Raw genomic sequence first — 22550 nt, forward strand, 5'->3', positions numbered from 1 at the left:
ATACTTGGATTGCAGAGCGGGTCCTTGGTCTTATCATGCCAGTGTGAGCATTTGGTGCTTTCAGGGCATGGTTGAGATTTGGGATTGTAGGGTTGCAGTGCTGAGCTCCCCCAGCTTAGCGAGTGCTGCTGTGCTTCACTGTGGCTGAGACATTAAGAGAGATGAATTTTCCAAAATGAGGCAGACCAGTGAACTGTGCTGGCAGTGTAATTCCATTACTTTCAAAGGAGTTGAGTTTGTTATAGCCAATCAAGTGGAACAATGCTGTGTACTTTAAAGAAAAAAAAAAAAAAAAAGGAGTTGATTTTTTCTTATTTTTATTAAAACTATTATTATCATCATTATTAATTGAAAGTTAGAACAGTCTGAGAGTAGTCTGTAGAGTTAAATAACAAACACAAATAAGAGAAAGAACATTGGGTTGTTCGGGGGTGTAAAATAAGCCCAATCACAGTTGAAAAAGGGCTGCCAGAGTTTCCCAGATAAATTGCCCTGTAATGGTGTTAGGAAACGCTTCATTCTCTGATGCTTTGCCTGTATGGGTTGTCCTCAATGCCAAATGCAATCTCAGAAGTTTCCATTAACTAAGGGTTCAAGCCCAATAAATACAAAGAGAAGACGGCTGAGGTTAAGGTGAGACTTGAAGAGCTACTGAAAGGACTCAAAGCTCACCCCAAAGTGTTTTGCCTTGAGTGTCTCAGTCATGCCTGTTTGGATGAGGAAAACTATGCAGATTGTCTAGACAAGCAGAGACTGCTGGCCACATTCATCAGCTTTGTATGCATTTCCCTCTGAAAGGTGGCAAAGGCTCAGGACATTGATGGCGCTGTGATGAGAGAGGGCATTTCTCCTCCCCGCTTTCCATTCATTTCACATCCTGATTTTAGGATATGTGGAATGTCTCATCAAAAAAGACTCAAGGGGAATTAATCTGAGATGACAGAGAAAAGCCTCAGCAGGTGCAGATGATGAATAAAGCAGAGCTCGGTAAAATTTATTGTAAAAAATATCAGAATGGAATCACAGTTTCTGCTCACGTACAAGTTCTTTATGAACTTTACCTGCCTACATGCAGGATGACAAGACACCTTATACTGGCCACCTACAGAGCTGGTCTCAGTTATTTTACTTTCTTTTCTTGCAGGTTGCTTTCTATCAGGATGATGTTGACCCTTGGCTTCAGGTCTGCTTGGACAACGTCAGGTCACCTTCTTCCTGCACGCAAATGGCCATCAAAACATTAAGTTTCATTGAGCACCATGTAGCCTGCTTCACAGGGAAGGTATTACCACATGTAGTATTTAGGTAAGAGCAAAGGAGAAGATTCGAGGCTGATGGGGAGAGATGTTCCAGTACCCTTCTCTAACCCTCAGGCAACATTCTTTTCCCATGGAGATCTGTGTTTGGGGTTTGCTGGGACGTGAGATTCATTAACCTCTTTCTTTCCATTCTGCTACTCACACTACATTGCACTGCCCGAGAATTAAAAATGCCCTGAACAGCTCAGAGAAAACAAACAAACACAATATTTATAATATCCTGAAGCCTGTAAAACACCAAGTTGTGTGAAAATCCAGCAGGAAGATGCACTGAAGCTTAGCATCTGTATTTTGAAGTACAGGAGGGAAGGCACAGAGAGCCAGGGACGTTTTCCCTCGAGCCCAGCTCTGAAGTGCCAGGCTTTAATGATTTGGAAAGAAACACATTTCTGCACTACTGCGGCAAGGAGCACAGCAGAGCTGTAGTCTGTAGTGTGAGCAGGTCTTTCTCCTAAATATCTAAAGGGAAATTTGTAGCCACTCTGACCCACTCGTGTGCTTCCCAAAGGCAAAGTGTTAACAGTGCTGTGGCCTTGTTGGGGTCAGGTGATGCCAAGTCTCACACCACCAAAATTGTATCATGGCAGCTACGGGGGATTAGCCGAAGGTATTTGACAGCTGCTGTTAGGTTGAACTTTTACCACTGTAGGTTGAAAATGAATACCACGTCAAGCAGTATTGTTATATGAAACCCTTACCTCAGTTCTGGGTTACTGACCTGACAGGCCCTCCTTTGTTAGAGATCAGATTATTGGGATTTTTTTTTTGCAAAGGCTGCCTTAAGCCAGAGTGTTGTGGTTGCTCTTTTAAAATACCTTGCTAACTGCTTGTTACCTTCAGGGCATTCTTTTAGAAAAACTTCCTTGTATGTCTTTATCCAAAATAAGTACAGTATTGCCTGGGCATGTGATCAGTTGGTTTCTGTTTTACTGTGACATTTGGTTGGGTGGCTTTGGACAGCTTAATGTAGTTTAAAAGCCATCAAATGACCTCTGAGGAATTGTTGTTTTCTTAAGTAGGGCCCATGCCCTCCAACCCCAACTAATTTCTTCCCATACTTCTGCCCCACCCTCGCCAGCATCAAGAAAGAGCATGAAAGTAGCTCTAAGACATACCTTGCTTGAAGGAATTCATATATGTTTATCTTTTCCGCCACTCACTCTTGGCTATTTGTTTGCATGTTCCTCAAGAGAACAGTTGCCTGGAAAATATGATGGATGAACAAATAAGCTGTTCTGTGTTTTTGTTTGTTTGTTTTTTCCCTAGGACTTTCTAACTTTTGCAGATACTTTTCAAGTCTTGGAAGAGAATTTGTTCTCTTCAGATTAATTCCCAGCAAGGAAAGCACTTGATTTTTCAGTCTGTTTCCAGCACTGACTTACAGTGTGATTCTCTTTCTTGAGCCTTGCTTGGAAGAGCTTCCATTTCTTAAAAAAAAGTATACAGAATTGTACACCTTCTCATAACTATGTGGAGGTGGTGTAGAACAAGGGTGTTATTGCTTTTCCTTAATCACAAGAAATGAAAATGATCCGTGAAGTTATTATCAAACTAAATATCCTACAGATGTCAATTGCAACTACAGGGCTCCGTCAGTCCTGAAGTCTGACTCTAGGATACAATAGTACAGAATTAACTACAGATAAATAACTTCAGGCAAATTTAGTAGCAGAAGGTGAAAGGGCCTTTTGCTTTCTAATTAGTATCAGACATTGGATCCAGTCCTCACTATTAAATTTAATCTAAGAGGCTTGCTTAGGATCACAAAGGCAGTAAGAGTACATCACGGCAAGAACTGGCTTCAAGTTCTTGGCCCCAGCCATTTCCCCTTCCTCCACCCCAGCTTTCCCTTTTGTACTTGTATTACTTTTGTCTGTGCAAGTGAATATCTGGCATCGCTATTTGTGCATATCTGGAGATCATTGCGCCAGTTGGGTTTTGCATTAAAGAAAAAATAAACAAAACAGAACAGTTAACCTTTCCCTGCCTCAATACCCCTAAAACATGTTCTTTACTCTGCTATGGCATGCTGAATTCATTTGTTTTTATTAACCAAACTCAAGATCAGTAGGACAGCTGAAGGGGAGGAGGCAGTTATCAATAGATAATGCTGTGGATTAGAGGCACTTAGCTACGTATTGTACCTTCGCTCTCAAGGGTACTATTATATCCCTTGGCTATGCTTTAGATGATGTTAAAAACATATCAAAGCTGCTGATATCCCTTCCAACCCCAAAACACGTTCTAAAAGCGGAGATTAATCTCCTTTGGCATCAGATCACCTACCTGGTGGCAAGCCACTTTCATTAGGAGAGGAAGGGCAGGGCCGTGTTATATACACTTGCTGCTAACTATACAAGCACAGGAGGCATATGATTTCACTGGCTCTGTGCTGTCCCTTACAGCCCTGTTCATGGGTTATTTTGCCCGTTTATTGAAAAATGCACAGAGGCAGGAGAGAGAGAAGCACATGAGGGAAGTACAATACGGGATTGCTGGAAACCAAAGTGTCCCGGCCATCTCCCAAATTCCACTGCAGCCATAAAAATCCATCTCGTAGACACGCTTATGTGAGTGTGGCAAAAGGCCTTTGTCAGTGCAATGGTTGCAGAAGAGAGATGCGGAACAATCTGATGTTTTCCCTGGGGGCAGGGTAGTAAGGAGCTCCTTGATCTCATCTCAGTTTCAACTCCTTCTGCGGCCTTTAGAAGGTCATTCCACCATTTTTTCTCCATCTGGAAAATGGAAATAAAAATAAATCACATGCTTATCTAACTATCTCCAGGGGTTGGTGTGAACTTATTCATAAAACACTTTAAACATTGAGCATGCTGTGTAGGGCTTGCCTTTCTTATGAACTTCGTAAGTGTGTCCCAGATGAACCACTGCTGATGGGAGGATATTACTCCCACAAATTTTTCTGCCTGTGGAATCAGGCACTGTAAGGGCAAATGATGAAAATACAGGAAAAAAAGGAATACTTACAAATATGTTCAGAATAATTCTAGATGATTTTCCTTGCAGCTTTGCCTTACTCATTGGAGCTGGTTTTCTCTCATGCTGTCATTACATGCTGTGACCACGAGTTTCTTCTCCATCTGCTTCCTATGCACATCCCCAGACAGTCACAGAGACATCAGCTCCCCTTGCTATCCAATGGCAGAAGCATCAACCATCTTCCATTGTGTCTACCATTACCAATTGCCTTCTCCACTGGATAGTTGTTGCTCCAGCCATTTCTGATGCTCAGAATGGCAACAAAACAATTGGTGTCCTTTATCTGGCTTCTTATCTTCAGAGACTGTAATTTAACTTTCTCCCCTTTTAATTGAAGATCATGGGTCCAAGGATATTATGCCATGAAAAAAATCAAAGAAAGGATTTAAGGATTTCTTTTCTTCAACTCACTGCCCACCCCTCCTTTTCACTTTCCTTGGAGAGAACCAAACCTTTTAATACCCAGACCTTCTGACTAATTGTCCCTATTTTTTAGGGGCTCTTGGCAGGTCTGGTGACATTATAGAAAAAGTCCTCCCTAAAGAGCACTGCCAATTTCAGCTTTAATTCCATCAGTAAACAACTTTGACTGTGTTGGGAAAATTCCATTAATCATTCATGTTCTGTGAAGAATGATACACAAAGGAGCTGTCAAAATCAAGCAGCTACTCTCCATTTGTTTGGTAATTAAGAAACTCCAGGCCATTCTGATGGCACAGGGATGCAAATTCCAAGCCCAGCAAGAACCAAAATGAAATAATATAGAATCACCTGCACTTAAAAGCTAGAGGCCAGACTGTACTCTCAGAGAGTGTATTTAAGGTCACTTGTGTGTCTAAGTGCTCTATCGGGTATTCCGATGTCTAAATGATGTCAGCTGCCCTTGCAATTATTTGTAATTATTGTATACACAATAATTCATCACAGCACGAGCAAAGAATACAATGCATGATGAAGAAAAAAGAACAGTGCTATGAAGGACAAAAAATTAAGCAAGCAGGCAAAATTTCAGACTGTGGGATTTGGTCCTAATGTTTTACTTAGCCAAAGAGTTTAATTATCCTAGGGCAACCCTCTTCCTGCTCAGTTTCTTCACTATTTTTCTCATGATGTGGCATCTGCTTCTTGAAGCTTTAAAGACTTCAGTACAACTTCTTCTGGAGCAATGGGCTGTGAAAAGGGAGGTAAAACAATCTATCTTTCAGATGTTAAACACGCTTGGCTTTTGGTTAATGATGACTTCCTTCACAGTGGTTCTAAACAAAGTGGTGTGAACCGCTTAATTCGGTTTTAAACGAGGTGGAGTTACTTACAAATTAAAGGTATTTTAGGAATATGGCAGCCTGGTCTGGAGAAGTATCTCAGGTTAATCTACGCTTTGTTTGAAGTGAAAGGATTTGGAAAGAAATTCAGACTCTACCAGGACGCTCCTCCATTGCTGCCGTTGAGCATTGTATTGGTTGCTAATATACAGATGGTAGCAAATGTACAGAAGGAATATGTAAAGGAAAACTCACCAGTGGTGGTGCCTTGGCTGAAGAAGATGGGAGAGTCCTCACTGGTGAGCAATCTCCAAGAGATACTGCTTCAGTGGCAGTCAGCCCTTAAATGAGGTCTCAGAGGGGATGGAATCGAGCTCCACCCCTTCTGGGAGCACAGCTACATCACTCTCACCTGTGCTCCCACAGCTGACCCCATACTTGCCTCAGCTGATTAGTCAGAGGTTCAGGCTGTGATTACCAATCTCCCATACAAGCATCCAACACACATTCACGTAGTAGCTTTGTCCAGGGGGCAAGCAAAGCACCACAAGGAACAAGACTTTAATTAGCCAGGTCTATCTTGCTGATGTCAATGTAGCCAGTCTTAGTTTATACTGAAGTTATAAGTCCTGATGAAGGTAACAGCAGGGACTAGAGGTGGCAGGGCAGTAATGTATGGCAACAGGCTTTAAGTTAACACACAGATATGCTTTCAGCATAGACTAAAACGGTAAACGTGCAGCGCTGAATCCAGCCAGCAACATTCAGAAAGGAATGAGCTGAACAAGAATCAATCGATTGATTGACTGCTTTAATCACAGACCTTCCCTTTTAATCAGACTGGAACTAGAGGCTTATAAATGAAGACTTCATTAAATCTTCATATAACAGGAAATGACTTCTTTTAAAACATACAATATTAGGTTTTGTCCCATATAACAAAATATGAGGTAAAATATTTCATAGTTATGCAACATAATTTGTATGTTATTATTAGTTATAGAATCTACTACAGATGTAAAAGCATTCGGTGCTAATAGTCTAACTGCTATCTAGGTGGCTACCTGGAAACTGCAAATCAGGCAATTAAATGCTGGGAAACCCGTGCACTTCTAACTGATGGCACAAGCTCAACTGAGGCCCTTCAGAAGAAATCTGTGCCTTCAGGGTTAGTAGTACTTCATGCTGCCAGCATGGCTGCCTGAAGCTGAACGTGATGTATTATTTATGAGATTATTATTAGATCAGTAGCGATGATCAGTAATTCACTCACGGTGCTTGATTCTGGGTAGATGTTCTGGAATCAAAGATGAACGCAATGGCCTGATCCTTACACTGAGGTCAGTTAGCCTTGCAGGCTTTCCAGGCAGCCTCATCTGGCCAACCTAGTGATTGTGGTAGGAATCTCTTAGGAAGCGTCCCAGGACCCTCAGCCTCCTGCCACGGCCGGGTGCTCCAGCCAAGTGTTACCTGGAGCATTCCCTCCCAACTGGGGCTGAACACTAACAGATTTAAACATCCCACTTATTTGTTAAGAGCGTGGTAGCAGAAACACGACCTCGTTTTGACATTCAAATGTGACCTTTTCTTAAAACCACAATATACTCTTTTCTTACATGTTACTGGCTTTGACGTTCCTCACCCATTTATATCAGTCGAAGAGAATCCAGTGATGTAACAAACAATATTTTAAGAAGTTTCTCTTTCTTCTATCCAAAACCTGCATCTCATATCTGTTCTCTTTAGTCATCATAAGCAGTTTTTTGATCTGCCAACATGGACTACAGTTGCCACCACTTTGGAGCAGAACACGGTCATTCAGACTTGTCAGATAACAGAGCGCTTCTTCTTTCTTGTCCTAATATTGATTTTCCAGAAGATCGTTGTGAAACTATAAACTGGATTGTAAGGGGCAGGGAAAGGAGATAACTGTCTGGTTACTTCTCAGCCTACATTCAAAAAACAAATCAATGAATCAATAAGCATGAATCTCCATTAATGGACCGTAATTATTTAGGATTAATTAGGGCGGTGTTTCTTAGTTGTACGTCCTGCCTGCAAACAGACCAGACATTAATGTTTTGTTAACTGCTATCAGGGAACTGTAGCAAGTGACCATGTGTCAGCTGAGCTGCAGAGATTTCCTGCAAGTGAGTCCTTCTGCCTGGGGCTTATGCAAAATAATTCACTTCACCCGCCCTCTTTGAAGACAGCCTGAGGTGTGCCATAAAAGCTAGCATTTGCCTTCAGATAAAAGCACACCCAAGGATGGTTACTGCAGCCCAGCTGACTCATTTTGACTTGCGGAGCTGTTCTGATTTGATCATCTCTACTTTTTTCAATGAAAGCTGACTTTTTTTCTGTGCTCCTCGCTCTCAGAAGCTGGTGTAGAAACATCATCACAAAACTAGTGACAAAGCCACAAGAGTGGACAGAATTGCTGTTCTTTACGTTCTCATTGCTTATGGAAGGCTTTTAATAATTCCCCTAATATCACACAGCTTTAATCTACACAGCTGGTAATTGAGATGCTTGGCATACATTCATCCTGCATCTTCTCTCTCCTATATCTGTCACATGAAGTCCTAATTAGAAAAATGAGTGGGTCTAACTTGAAGCACGCTAGGAACGTATCTCTGATGGGAAAAAAAGCACAGCCCTAAGTCCTGTTTCATATTCTCTTCCTTTCTTGACCGCAAAGATCGGCCGTGATAGCATGTGCCATGCAGACTTTAATATTTCTGCTTTCTGACAATGTTAATTAGAGAAAGAATTATCAGCTATTTAATACTTGACTGTCAACTTGTTGAAATTACTGTGGAGCTGAGGTTTTGTCATACACTAACAAGCCTGGACCGGTACTTGGAGGATGAGTCAGCCTGACTGTCCAACATGGAGAATCAGATGAAATCAGAAGCCCCAGACCTAGACCTTGAGAAACTGCAGCCTTGTGAAGGGATCTCAGCACAGCAACATGGCAAAAATAAAAGAATTCCAAAGCAAATATAAAAAATCTACCTCCTGATAAACAGATCTTCAGCATTTTTCCTTCCCAAGACACATCTCAACTCTTCTGATTGCAGCCATACAGAAACAGGGTGGCTTACATTTAAAAAGTACTACACTTTGATAGGCTTAGGACCTGATTTTCAGAAGGATCATTAGCCAGCTTTTCATTTTCCAACCCTCAGGGCAAAACGATTATAGCTGATGAGACTCTGTATACTTACATACACCCAAAGATAGGGAAACATGAAGCCTAACAGTCAGTGTGGGACGTTGAGTGGCAGCCAGAACTTTGGCAAGAGTAGAGCTGAAGGAAAGCATTGCTCAGACTGAGCAGCGGTTGCTGAATGTGTTCTTAAAGGACAACTGTAACCTCAGTAGTGATCCTCTAGGAGAGTAACATGGGAGGAGAACGCTGTTCAGCTCTGGCTGTTGGGAGTTGCCTCCTGTCTTGGCTTGTGCTGTCACAGCCAGAATGGTCTCAGAGGAATCGAGGGATTTCCAGGGATTGCTAGGTTGTCCTTTGCAGAAGGCCAACATAAAGACTTCTGCACTGCTTAAGCTCTATTTGGATGGCTTACGTGGTTGTAAATAGCCGTATGCTGGCACCGCACACAGCAGTGGATTTCACTTAATGAAGGCAAAACCAGTCACTTAAAGCTGCATCGCTGCTGGAAGGGATGATAATCTCATTCAGAGCACTTCTCCTTTGGTCTCCTTTCCACCGCTCCTGCCTTTTCATAGGTGCACAGGAAAGCCTCTGATTTCTTATTTTATTTTATTTTAATGCCCTGCTTTCAGTAGGGCAACTTAAAGGTCAAGTAAGACATTTGATATATTTTAACACAGGCAGCTTTGGAGATGAACAGATTTGACATATTTAAATAAAACATCCTAATAGCATGTTCTGGCCTTGAAGGCCTCAGGCAGCATACATTGTATTTGTTAGACACTATGGCTTAATTACTCTCATAAATGAATTATACCCATTTCAATTTAAAACCATAAGTGTTGCATTTGAACTAGGGTCAAATTAAACTTTCTGTCAATTATGCAGATTACTTAAGCAATTATGTAAATTGTTAATAAATTCTTAAATGGAGGGAGAATTTTTTCTTGCAAAAATATATATTTTATGCATTACCAAGCTTAAATACTTTCAGAGGACAGAAGTATGGGAGGAAAAAAAGAGTGTGGCTTGAAATAGCTATCTTGGGATTTGCTGCACAGGCTATCTCCACCTTATACACTGGTGGGTAAGGCTCATCTGCTCTCAGGCTGAATAAGGAGAAGTGGGCCACTGAGTGTATGCTTCGTGATGTGTTTTTTTTCCCTTTCTCCCCTTGCATGAGAACTGCCTTTGGCTTAAGGCTCAGTGTTCTGGTGTTGGCAGTGCTGCCCGAGGCTGTCACATAGTCCAGGTGCAGAGTAAGCTCCCTAGCCGTCCCATACTTTCTAATGCCTTTGTGTTGATGGGGAGATTTGGAAGTTATGACCATGACTTCCTTTTGATTTCTATTTACTTTATCATTTGAGGTGTGCCTCCTCCAGATAAAAAGAACTGGGAGTATTGCCATTGACTTAAGCATATGCTGGTCTCAGTCATGAAAATTAGTGAGTAATAATCAGAGTAAATGCATCTATTTTTCTGGGCTTGTATTTGCTTTCATACTCCAACCACTGAAAGCAAAATCCTGATCTCACTTCCAAAAGGAAGAGAGTGGGATTACTCACTTATGACCGTGGAACAATCCTGCAGAATTTAGGCCACTGCCTGCTGGATGTGTTTTGATGCAATTACACTGGATTTATTGCAGTGCAAAAGTGATTGGAATTTTCAGGGTCCAATTTTAGTCCTGTCATTAGGAGGTTCAACTCTCCCAAGACCTGCTAGTCCTCTCACATACACCAGTTTTATGCTAGTGTAATTCTGTTGACTTAATTAGAAGTACTCCCTGCAATGAGGAGAGAATCGGGTCCATTAACTTCAATGGGAACTTTCATTAGGACTCAATTCAATCTCAAGGGACTTCTAAATGAATTAAAGCTACATCCTATTTGCAATCCCACAGAATACCAGAAAGGTGCCAGTTACACTCCTGCATCACCTCTGCTCATTTGACACTGACTTGCACATTGCCATTATTGAATCCTGCTTATCTGTGTTCCTCCCAGCCCGACTTTTGCCTGTCAAAAAACCAAAGAGGTTTCCAAATTTCCATAGAGAAATGTCTGATTTATCTGAGCCTGGATCCTGACTCTCAACCTGTCTTGTTTCTGCTGTGGATGCAAGTTGTTCCAGTGCCGGGCGGGATGAGGACTGGAAATCCCACCAGGAAAAACAGGAAAGTGAACCCATGGTTGGGTCTATGAGTTCAGGAGCTTTTGCCTCTCAGCTTTGGCAGGGGCAGCACTCAAACCCAGAACTTGGGCGTTCCCGACTTGGCCCGTGACTAATTGAAATCCTAATAAAGAAAAGGCCTCTGCCCTCAATCCTCCGGGCCACTTACCTTGTGCAAATTAACATTTTAACATCAGTTATAAAATGTACTACATCTCTGGGAGGTGGGTGGAGGGGGGCAAGACTGAGGAGGGGAGCATCTAATGCAATGAAATATGCATATCAAAGCCTAAAAAGAAATGGGAAAATTCAATGAATGCTAAATTATGGATCTACAGAGGGCCATCTTTGTTAAAATCTACACGGCGGTATCTTTAAACTCCAGAGTATTAATCCAAAGGCACGGGGGCAAATATACCTGGCAACCCTTTACTCTTTATTCCTTGCGACACTGAGAAAATACTTTATAAAATATTAGATGAAAGGGCTCTTTCAAAGCTACTTTACTTTTATGGTGCCTTTCTCTCGAGCTGCTCTGCATACTTAAAAGTCAGAGCCACCTTGAGTGGATTACATTTTTTTTTAAGTACATTATAGCTTGTTCGCAGCAGCCGACGTAACAGCCACCCGACCTGCGTTCCCAATGCCTTGTTGTCATCATGATAAGCATTTGCTGTGATAGGAAGGCAAAGAGAATCAACCTTTTTAAACACACACAAAACCCTCACTGCTTTGTTGAAGCAAGCGGCAGCCCCAGCTCACAGGGATACACAGGAGCTGTAGACAGAAAGCTATTTAGAGCATTGAAAACAGGCTTATTACCCTGCTATTTTTTTGTGCGCTGGGTTTTTTCTCCCTTCTCTCTCCCTCTCTCCCTCTCTCCCCCTCTCTCTCTCCCTTTTTTTTCCCGTGACATTAGAGAGTCCGAAGTGACATACATTTTTTATAGCTTCATAAAGTCGTCTCCTGACCGGGTCACCCTTCTCATAACTAGGGAGCAGAACGCTTGAAAAAAGCCATTCATCAACGTGAAAGGAGCCGCTGTCTACTGGCTCCAATATGCACACAGTCTGGCAAGATTCAGCTCAGTGCAAATGCTAAGTTACTCCTTTGCTAATGCCAAATGACCCGCTCACTTCTATTAGCACACAGAAGGGGACAAGAAGGGCATGGCTGCTGTCCGTGTCTGCATAAATGCCTCTCAAGATGCAGACCGGGATCAACACTTCTTGCTAAATGTACTGAACACATTAAAAAAAATAAAAAATAAAATTAATTTCATATTTATCCTAATTAAATATTCAATTAAACAAAGATAAAATTATGGGAAGAAAATTTGTTCTTGCCTAATGGGCTATGTCCCGTTTATTACTTTTCCTCAAATATACCATTAAAATCCCCGCAAAGGGATGCAGGATTGTTACTCCCGATGTATGTATACTTCCTCTCTCTCTCCCCCCCCACAGCTCTTTGTTCTATACGTGAGTCCATAGGACTGGGTAGGCAAAGTCAGATGGACGGAGTTACAAGCAGCCTTTCCTCTCAGCTACGGGAAATCTGCCTGGATAAAGACACTTCTGCAAAATGCAGATATTTGCAAAGGGCTTGCATGCGGGAACAGACTGGCACATGGGGGGAAAAGCAACGATTATCCGGGATGAGGCCTCTCCTCGCTATTAACTATGACCAGATGACTTCAGGAACGCCCTGGAGACCCTCTAGTGGGCAATGCTGGGATGACCTGCCTGGAGAAGAAGTTTCTTCCTGACCCCCAAATAATTAGAATTTAGACTTCTGCCTGGAAGCCTGAGGGTTTATCCTGCTCCTCGACAAAAAGTATGTTAGAGATGTCCAAAAGGAGCAGTAGATTTAGTCATTATCAAAATAAGTGTTGATGGGATTCTTCAGTCTTGCAGAGCTCTTGATTCCAAAGAAACATCACAGCAGTGCACCTCACAGGTTAAGAAGCCACTGAGTTGAAAAACTCCAACAAGCAACACCAAGAAAACTGTTTACTTCGTCAAATTTAAGTGCACTGCATTGTTCTTGTGGTGTAGGACCTGCTATAAATCATTCCTCGATTTTGCTCCTCTCTGCTGTTCATTATTTTGTAAAACTCTTTTGTTCATATTCTGACTCCATCTTCTCTAAAGGGTCCTCAGACTTTTCTCTTGTGGTTTGAAGGTAGTATTCCACTACCCTTTTATGACATTTACTTGAAGTCCTGCATCTATTTTGTATGTATCTTTTGCGGACAGAGTGACTCCAAATCGCTTCTTCGTGCAGTGGAGTGTTACCACTTCCTTAATTTGTTAGTTCCAAATATTTATTTATTTATTTAGCGCTGTTGTACATTTAATCATGAGTTTTCTTCACCTTTTCCCAGTGCCCCAAGCAGCAATATCTTCTTTCTCTTTTTTTATTATCCTCCACCCTGAAAGATTACAGATACAAGGGAATTTGTGGAAAATCTGGGTCTGTGTAATCAGAGCTATGTGGTTATATGGGATTTCCCTTTTTACAGAACCTGAAACAGCTGCAGCCTTTTTTGACTTCTGTGAGCAGAATGCTTTAGTGGGATGAATGCAATGAAGGCCTTTACCCGGGGAAACCTGAGTTCACCGTAAAATTTCATTTGTACAAATGTACAAAAGTTCATTGAGCACTTTTCTCATTATTAGCCAGAACGAATTTTCTTCATCTCTCTCCTCAACAGGGCGCTAACCTTTCAAATAATATTTATCAGAAAACAGTTTTCTCAGAAACAGACTCAGAGTGTATCAGCAGCAAGTCAGTCCAGAAGAAAATTAAAGTGCATTGTTCGTGCTTCCTGGATAATATTCTTTCCAGAACCCGCCTAAGCAGATCTCAGATATTGAGTGGAGGACACAAGTTAGTCAAAAGAAATGCTAAGGGATTTTTTTATAGGCAGTCATTGTGTTGTTTCTCATGGGTCTTATGGGAACTGTCGGTCAACGGTAGCTTCCCAAACCATAATGGATAAACGGATGCACATCTTATTTCACCAAGTCTAGGAAATTCTGAGATCCATCCAAGGAAAAACACTGAACTCTCTTCTCCTGAGCTTCACATCAGAAATCCCAACAGCAAATCGTGAAGGCCTTAATAACCCTTCTTCTTTTGCTGTTGCTGGTTAGGAACCTTCTGCAATAAATAGCATTTACTTTCCTTCAAAAGACATTTTCCAGTTGGATACATGAAGGTCAAACAAAGGCAAACATTTGGCCAAAGTTCAAGCACCAAGTCAATGACTAACCCCAAAGTGATGACCCCATTTTCTACATGAAGATGCACAGGAAACAGAGAAAACAGAGAACAACACACATGGAGATGCTTTGGTGTCAAGGCAGTAAGTCTGTAATTGCCAATTATAAAAGGAGACGGTGAGACTGCAATATTGATTGAGTTTTTGGAAGAGAATCTAAAGTAAACATAGTACATTCTGCGAGCATCAAATCTTCATTGTGCCAAGTTAGATAAAACAGGGCCAGAGGATTTGTGCTATAGAAGTTTGTCAAATGCTCCCCTTGACAACTGAAAGTCTTTCCCAAAATGGTGTCTCTGGAGAGTTTCTTTTCTGTACCATTTGCCGTGAAGCAACAAACTCACACATGGAAAGAAAAAAAAAAAATAAAAGAAGTCCTGATTGGTTTTGAAAGAGACTATCTGTAAAATCCCAAATGATTTCCAACTGTTCTGGTTTCAAAGTATATCTAAGTTTACGAAGTATATGTGGAATTTAAAGCATGGAAACGTCTGGGCACAAATGGGTGAAGCTCAAGCATCTCTCCTTGCTTTTCTGCCATCATCCTGGTGAATGCAGGGTGACACTGAAACTATGAGGATGAACACTACCAGACTTGAGCAAAGGTCAAATGTCTGCTTAGATCAGCTAGGTTAACATTCACCTGCAGGCTGCCTGTGCCATTCCTATGCTTCCATATTCTATGGCGGTTACAGATGACTCCCTGTCCTTTTCTGGGCATATTAAAATTGCAGGAAAAATCAGCAGGAAACAGAGGCTCTCAAGCCCCTCAATCTAATCTTAAAATACAAACCATCAGGGAGAGTGATCTTTGAAGCAGGAGAGTATTTGGGGTTTCTTGTTCACTGCTGAGGATATCAGAAGTTTCCAAAAAGCCAGTTTCCAAAAGCAGTGAAAATGCAGTTTTCTTTGCTCATCTCCACGCTTTCTGTGCTGCATTTATATTTGTTTATTTATTTGGGAATGTGTTTTCTTGTAAGATTTGCTGAACAGTTACAGTTAGTTTCATATTCACCATTTCCTTTGGTTTCACTGTGACTTATACATGAATTTGCGAGTAGAACTGGATGGTTGAGTAATGTATAGAGAAGGTCAATACTAGATTTGTGTGAATAATTGATTTTTCAGCTTGTTTGTGATTTTTTTTTTCTTAACAGACTGTTTAGAGTCCAGCTGAAAAAGGGCCTTTGTTAACGTCCTGAATGCCTCAGTGAGATGGAGAAAAAAGCAGTCCAAACTGAAATATTTTATGGTTGAGAATCCTTAACTTTAATCAACTTAAAGCATACTAAGAACACAGAGCTGCAAGTTGGAAAAGAAAATTAGCAAAATATTTGAGCTCTTCTTAGAATTCTTCAAAAGAAACAATTTGGTCCATTGGGCTTTTGTTTTCTTTCTTTTTCTGTGTTAAACCAAAATGGCGTTTTGAAGGAAGCTTTTACAACCTAAACATTTGTGTAGCTGTGACTGTTGCTGCAAATGACTGCCACGCGTGAAGAAATCAAGTTTTGTCTTTTCCATAATATGTTATTCTTTAAGTCCTTGTTTTTGTCTGTGAGAACTTGAGCTCTTAATTTCAGTGTCAAAATATCTTGAAATTAAAGTGAGCCGAAAGAAAACACTGATTGGGTTCTTAGAAGCCTTGGGTGCATCAAGGGAGACTTATTTTTGTTTGTTTCAATACAGTCCAAGTTTTTTGAGATTAACTGAAGCTCTGTTAGCAAACAAGCAGAAAAACCCTTGCGAGTAGAAAACAAAAAGTAGCACTGCTTGCAACGAACCCCCTTTTCTCCCAGTCTGAGCTCTCTTCTCTCAGAGTGCACTGAAACATTCGCAATGACTTTAGATTTCTCTTGCCCACATCCCTGCTTAGGTCACTGTATCGTTAATTTTCTCATTTCAGCTTGCAGTACAGTACCTATATTTTCAGCCATGTGCTCCCAACAAGTCTGACGTCTCTCACAGAGAACCGCACCGTTGTGTTAGAACAGCCTTGCCCCAACATCTCATTTCCATTCCCCTGCAGCCTGCTGCACTTTTTTCTCTTTTCCCTGACACATTGTCCTATCTTTTCCCTCCCTATCACATCTTGCTGTTGGATCACTTCATGCTGCATGCCATTTGCATACTGAATACCAGAGGAGACAAGGTAACCAATGTCGTGGGACATGACCCGCAACATTTAGATTGAGATGCACATTTTTGGATCACTCACCCTAATCCCAATTGAGATGAAATGCATCTGAGCCACAACTTTGGCAGATGGCTCACAAATCAGGTGTTTGCAAAATATCCCCCAAAAGTGGGAGGCATTTGTGTACGCTTTGTAAACTCCTCTCCTTGAGCACCCAGGTGGGACTTTGTTTTTTAGGGGGATTTCCCAGAAAACAGACACGCTATTTTTTATCAGCTTGAATTTTGGGGGAAGGATTTACGGAGCCTTTTTGGAAGCAGATTTTTCTTTAGTTTTTTTTTTCTTTTTTTATTTTTTTTTTCTTCCCATTTAATTTTTGGAGCTCACCTAAACCCCTTGCTCAGTCTCCTGTAGATAATTAGCTTAAATGCCATTTCCATCCGTCGTGCTAATGCGAAATCAGACAGCACAATGTCAGGAACTGGTAGAATGGGTTTTGAAATGAGATTGCTTACTTTGTGGGTGTGCAAAGGGGATTTTTTCTTTTTTCCGGGACTTGGGGAGCCACTGGAGAGATTGCTTCAGCATATCTTTTATCTTGCTTTTATTAACCACGTTGCATAGAATTTGCAGCAAGTCAAGAGCAATACGCGAATGACTGCAAGAGGGGGAAAAAAAAAGCTTGCTCCCTTCACTCAAAGCAAACATCAGTAGGAGGGTTACAAAGGGTAGTTATGAATCATTTGGAAACCCTTGTTTTGCAACCCTCTTTTAATAGTTGCATGTCCCCCGACAGTTGCTGCTTGCCCTCTTCCTGGTGGTATATGTATCAGGCGGAGATGTGTTAATCAGCTTTATGAAGTTTGACCGTAGCAAGCCTCCTGCTTGTATTCAGTCAGTCAGTGTTTGGCCTGATGGTGCAGTTCTCCTCAGTTCCACTGCTTGAGTTCATTGTTCCAGTGTTCTTGGTGGAGTCATCCGGGAAGGGTTCTGCATGAGGTCAGTGTGCTTCTGTTTCATCCTTCTCATAAAGTTTGAATGAAGCTCAGCTGAATTAGGCTTCTTAATAAAGTTGCCATTATTATTATTATTTGTTTTTCTGATTTGCCTCCAGATTCTTGGGAACAAGGAGCTTAAGTTTTGCCCAGCCAGTGCTGGAAGTTGGGAAGAACAGAGGGAAAGTAGCAGATATACACAGGCAGAGAAGGAGTGGAAGTGAAACCATAATCTCCTGTACTTTTATACAGAATGCAATGCCCTTTTGTCCTTCCTCTGCCTTCCTCTGAAAAGCATGATCCCTACTCCCATCACTACACTGAGAAATGTGCTCAGTACCTTGTAGGATGAAGCCTGCCATCGAGCTGTGATGCTGCAGTGGCACGTGTGGCCCCTACCCCATGCTTGTCCAAAGCCCAAAGTCCATACCAAGGCTACAGACATCCAGCAAGCATAAGCCCATCTCCACGGGCACGCACAGTGATTTGTTGAATTTCTACATATGACACCTCCTTCCCCCAGCCCCCCTCCCCGCTTCTCCTCTCGGCGTAGTTGAACTTTAAAGGGCCCAGGAGAAAAAAGAAATAAGACTTTAAATAATTTATTTTGGAGAAACAGTCAGTGAAGAGGAACAAATAATGTTTCACTAAAAGAAGCGGGACCTTTGACACTCCCCTTTTCGCTCGGGTACCTGAAGGCCTAGCCGGATTGCATTAGTGAAATTTTCATTTGATGGCATTTTAATATTCTGCCTTGATGACTTTTTAGCAACATTTACTTTCAGAGGTCTTGAGTGCTCCCTCGGAGGAAATGAAACATGTCAAAGCCCATTACAAAAATCAAAATTTAAATACCTCGGCCACGTTGGGGCTCACACACAATCCCATCAGCGCTTAAACTGTGGCTCGCAACTACTCATTCACTTGCTCAGTTGGTAATGAGTACATTTGATGAAGCATTCTGGGGTCACAGAACATACGTTAGTGATCTAAACTTAACCCATTGATTGCTTATACACAGAGGACCGAGGGAGGGGGCACTTTATTGAAATGTAACGTTGGAATAATTTCCGCCAGTGCTGAAATAACTTTTTCTTTTTTTTCTGTTTTAACAATCGCTTTGATGAATTGGAATGTTGATAAGTATGATGGGAGGGCTTTATTTAAGGTGGGGAGGAAGGAACTGGGCTGAGAATACAGAGCAGTTAGCTGGGTTCTTCAGCCACTTAAAAGTAAGCCGAAGACAAAGCTGGTGCTCTCTCTTTCTCAAACTTGCATTTGTGATTCCCTGGAAATCTTTCCTGTTCTGTCACCTACTTTCTGGTTGTATTTTCACCGGACCATTCCTCTTTTTTTCCACATTTTTTCAAACTATTTGTCTTTCCCTTCTTTTTCCAGCTCCCCCTCTTCCCCCAAAAAACACCAAGAGCCCTGTTTCTACTGTAAGTTAATGCAGCCTGTGAGATAACTATGATGTTGATATGCATAAAATTTTTTCCTACCGTCATCTTGAACGTGAGAATATCCTATGTTCACAGCATTCAGGAGCGGTTCTGGCAGTCCTTCTGGTCAATGCTTTTCTGTGCCCAAGGCAGGCCGACTCCAAATGGTGCTCTTTGGAATTGCAGTGCAATCAGCAGAACTCTGCTCGATGCTTCCAACAATCGCCATCTCTTTAGTCAGGCAGCTTTTATCGATCCTTTGCATTTTAACTGCATTGTTAAAAACAGCATTTAGAAGGCAGAAGTGATGCAGAACCCAAGAGTTCATTAGGATCCAGAATAACCCGTGATTTATGCCGGACAGGGCAGATATCACAAAGTGGTTAGAGACAGCTTTGCATCATGAAAACAGCTTTCTTCCAGACAAAGACTGGTGTTCTTGTACTGAAGCTCACATTTCAGCACTGCATTTAGGTCTCTTCTGTTCTCATTTTAAATACAGCAGTCCTGATAAGATGTGCTACCAATAAATTAAGAGGGAATCAGACCTCAGCACTGAGGACTACAGGAGGGACAAAAATTGTCTTAATCGAGTAATTTGTTGAAACAACCAGTAACAAGCTGCAAATTGCTCCAAACTGAGATCTAGCTAAAAATCTGAAATCTGTGGTGCTTGAGAAATGCACTGAGCAAAATCTGGGCCCACTGAAGTTCCCATAGGATGCTAACTCTTAAAGCTGATGTCACCTGTGAGCAATAAGATGCCAAACAGCCCTTGAGGATGAACGAATGATCAAACTTTGGAAAACAACTTGGCTCTCACCTGAATATCAATGATCCTTTGGGCTGATGGGAGGCTTTCTCCCTCACACACAATTAGATAGAGATTAGGCTGGGCTGGAAATTCCCAAAGGCAAAATACAATAAAAACATTGTACACGGGGAAGGTTGTAACCCTTTCTTTTGTTGATGAAAGAGTAGCGTAGCTCTAAGGATTCATAACATTAAACAGTTGTAGGTATTGTGAGGAGACCACTATTAAATTGAATCAGGCCTACCACTATTTTGTTGTGGGCTTTTATTGCAAGGAGGAACATAGAATACAGGAAGCATCTTGAGTGTAAAAGCACTTTCTGGGATTATGAAGGACAAGTGGTTCAATGCAATTTATACATGCTATAAATGTTGTCAAAAGTCCAGTTGCAGCCTCTGACCAATTATTCTGCATTGCAATAACCACTAGATGAGGAGGGTAAAACGCTGGTCGTTATAAACAAACCCCAGGAGCTCCCATTATTCTGTCCTGGCTTTTCTTAGAATGTGCCTGAATTCATCGTGAATAATCTAACAGTAAACAGTTTTGAACTTTTTTAGTTAGCAGGAGCCAGTTTTAACCACATATATTTAGATGAAGTCAAATAACAAGACAAGCAGTTAGAAAACTGGGAGAATTCTTCAGTGAATCTGTGTAATGAATAATTTTGACATTCTGCGAGGAGAAAAAGGCAAATTCACAGAACTTGTTACAGATTCTTTGCTCAGCTCTGCTAGTAACTAAGCAAAATCAATACAGCATGAATGAGGGATCATGGAATCAGGTAAACGAGACAAAAATAAGCAGGCTTCAGAGTGCAATTCTTATTCTTGGTGAGCAGCAGTGGACTTTTTGCCTTTGTAGATTTTGTCAGTATCTCCATTACAGAAACAGGGAGCAGAAATTGATCTGTGAGAGCTGTCCTCGTCACACAGCAGGAATGCAAAGTAAAGGACCTCAAGTGCACTCCAGACTTTGATGCCTTCATACTGAAGCCCATAGAAAACAGCAGCCAAGCAATTTGACTGTTACGTGATAGATAGTCACTCCGAGACAACATCACCACAGAGAAGCAGCCTGGCTGCTTTTGCCCCGGTTCTGCCAATCTGACTCAAGACCTGTCTGAATTCGTTGACCCATTTCTCCCTCATTCTGGTGCCCGTCCTGCACACCACGTATGCTATAAATCCATCGCGCAGTATGCTGCACTGCTCTTCTGTAACATGAATTTATGCTAATGGCTGTCTGCATATGCTTATATCACATATCTATATTAAACTTAATAGTCTGTTACATTGCTTCTTAACCCTGTGTCCACACATGATTAACTTTTCTGATTTCTTTCAAAACCGTTATTAACACAGTGTAGCATTTCCCTCAACATGTCACTAACTTTCCCTGCCTGATGCGGGAGTTGGGGTAATTATGCAGCCCTATAGCTCTTCCAAGTAACGCTGTACACAAAGAGTTATGAGTTTATTCAGCGGTTTGAGGATTTGTGTGGATGCGTGAATGGTGGATGTGTTAACATGCTTTTGTTTAAAGATAACAACAGGTTAGAGATGATCCAGCAAAGACTGATTCTTAGTTAAATGATTCTTAGGTGAGTTCATTACTTCTGAGAGTGTATGTCAGATTCAGAGTAAAGGCCATCAGCATGTTTGTGTATGTGGAGATACATGTGATGGGTTGATGGCTGGACTGATGGGTTGATGGTTGGACTGGTAGTCTTTGTTGTCTTTTCTAACTTTAATAATTCTATGAAGGTCACTTGAAAGTCAGCCTGTATTTAAGGAACAGTTCAAATGATAGTTTCCAGATACAAAACTCCTACAGAAATTAGATCATTATTATTATTATTATTATTATTCATAATTTTATAATTATTCATAATAATAAAGTAAATGCTGAAGCAACCATAACAAGATAACAACAGGTCATGATAGTAACAGCTGAATGGTGTATGGGCCAAATACAAAACCAGCTCTGGAAAATTTTTTACTCATTTTCTTGGTCTGAAGGCTATGTATTGTTTTTTTTCATTCTCCCTACCTTCATCACTTTGAACCTGCAGTGTGCTCATCAAGACAAATGCTGTTAGGAGATTTTTCACTCAACATTGCATTAGCAGGGCCATAAGTTTTTTGCAGACTTTTCTAATAGCTGCACGCTAATTTCAAAATATTTTTCAAATGTTGTTTCTTGTTTTAAAGCCTTTTGACACCATGGTAGAGCATTGCATAAAAATAATAACAGTAATAATAACAACAACAATAATAAATGCATTGATAGTTATAATTGCACATAATCAGTTTCAATATTCCCCTTTGTATGTTCAGATCCTGTCTGCTCTGCTCACTACTTTAAAATCCATTGCTTATGAACATAAATTCACACTTACAAGAATTTGTTGGCCAGGTTAATGAGACAAATCAGTTTCAACACACACCCGGTATCCTTTAAGGAATCACAAGTAGAGCCATTTTCATCTGAATTTGAACAAAAAGACCATCTTTAAGCCACCCTGCCATAGAAATACTGGTCCACCTTCAGCCACAGAACTTGAATGCAAATCTATCCCCACCACCATTGCCACTGCCACAGTGCACATTTAAAGCAGACTTTAGCAACAGCACAGGAGAATCATCAAGGAATTTCAACATAACACTGACATTTCATGGCTTTTTCCAAGTTTGAGCATGACATACAGTAGCATCAGAGTTGTCCTTACTTCATTTACTGTTATTCTGCAATATTCTGTCAAAAAAATTATCATCACTGTCTTGTGTAAGGACACAACTGAACCTGTGGAACAAGTTCGTGTGAGCTGTTTTGATGTGCCAGTGGGATCCACATCTGAGTGAACTGTATGTTTTAATTACAAATATACTCTCAGCCTTGATAGACCACATGTGAAGAAAGAAGTTAGAAAAAAAAAAAAAAAAGAAGAAATG

General features: G+C 41.1%; 2 long non-coding RNA genes across 3 annotated transcripts in view; one reads left to right on the top strand and one right to left on the bottom strand.

Moving 5' to 3' along the window:
• LOC140256691 (uncharacterized) overlaps window positions 1–1919 on the top strand; it is a 201640-nt gene extending 199721 nt beyond the window's left edge. Inside the window, exon 9 of the long non-coding RNA XR_011904841.1 lies at window positions 1145–1919. This is a non-coding gene — a long non-coding RNA (uncharacterized lncRNA). The remainder of the gene's footprint in view (window positions 1–1144) is intronic.
• LOC140256692 (uncharacterized) lies at window positions 426–22049 on the bottom strand. Of its 2 annotated transcripts, XR_011904843.1 has the most exons (5): window positions 21998–22049; window positions 18843–19052; window positions 3606–4054; window positions 2435–2520; window positions 426–1215 (listed from the first exon to the last, which is right to left on the bottom strand). It is a non-coding gene; the product is annotated as an uncharacterized lncRNA (long non-coding RNA). The 2 variants fall into 2 exon arrangements; XR_011904842.1 differs by lacking the exons at window positions 18843–19052; window positions 21998–22049 and adding an exon at window positions 4305–5761.
• Between the last annotated feature and the right edge of the window lie 501 nt (window positions 22050–22550).

This window comes from Excalfactoria chinensis, chromosome 10, assembly GCF_039878825.1.
Source record: "Excalfactoria chinensis isolate bCotChi1 chromosome 10, bCotChi1.hap2, whole genome shotgun sequence".
NCBI lineage: Eukaryota > Metazoa > Chordata > Aves > Galliformes > Phasianidae > Excalfactoria > Excalfactoria chinensis.